The sequence below is a fragment of the Corvus brachyrhynchos genome, unplaced genomic scaffold (genome assembly GCF_000691975.1).
Source record: "Corvus brachyrhynchos isolate BGI_N302 unplaced genomic scaffold, ASM69197v1 scaffold65, whole genome shotgun sequence".
Lineage (NCBI taxonomy): Eukaryota > Metazoa > Chordata > Aves > Passeriformes > Corvidae > Corvus > Corvus brachyrhynchos.
In genome coordinates this window covers 2,545,373-2,546,092 of record NW_008238365.1, presented here as the reverse complement: position 1 = coordinate 2,546,092, position 720 = coordinate 2,545,373, and the positions used below count along the sequence as shown (strand labels likewise).

Sequence of the window (720 nt, the reverse complement as noted above, 5' to 3'; positions counted from 1 at the left end):
AGGAATGCTGGGATGTTTGCAGGATTTCAGGGATGCTGCAGTATTTGTAGGATTTCAGGGATGCTGGGATATTTTACAGGACTTCTGGGATACTGAGCTATTTACAGGATTGCTGGGATACTGGGCTTTTCCCAGGATTTCAGGAATACTGGGATATTTTACAGGAATATCCTAACAAGGGAACTGCTCCTGCTCCCTGTGAGTCCCCCAATCCCCCGTTGTCACTCAGGCCTTGGAATCCTGTGGAACTGGAGCTTCCAGGGGCAGATCTGCTCCTCCACTTCGTGCACAGCAGAATCCCAGGAGCACTGAGGCTGGAAAAGCCCTCCAGGGTCACTGAATCCAAGCTGTTCCCAGTCCCCACCTTGTCCCCAGCCCAGGGCACTGAGTGCCACATCCAGGGATTCTTTGGACACCTCCAGGGATGAGGACTCCAAATTTCCCCTTCCAAGGCCTGACCACGCTTTCCATGCAGAAATATTCCCTAAAATCCAACCCAAACTCCCCTGGCCCAGCCTGAGGCCATTCCCTCTCCTCCTGTCCCTGTTCCCTGGGAACAGATCCCAAATCCCATCTGGCTGCCCCCTCCTGTCAGGCAGAGAGTGAAAAATTCCCTCCTGATCCTCCTTTTCTCCAGGCTGAGCCCCTTTCCCAGCTCCCTCAGCCGCTCCAACAACAACTCCTGTAATTCCATGAAATCTTTCCTCATTTCCTGGGTAT

At 52.9% G+C, this 720-nt stretch overlaps 1 protein-coding gene across 1 annotated transcript in view; it reads left to right on the top strand.

Moving 5' to 3' along the window:
• Window positions 1-720, top strand: part of CSMD2 (CUB and Sushi multiple domains 2) — a 304,492-nt gene that overhangs the window by 160,850 nt on the left and 142,922 nt on the right.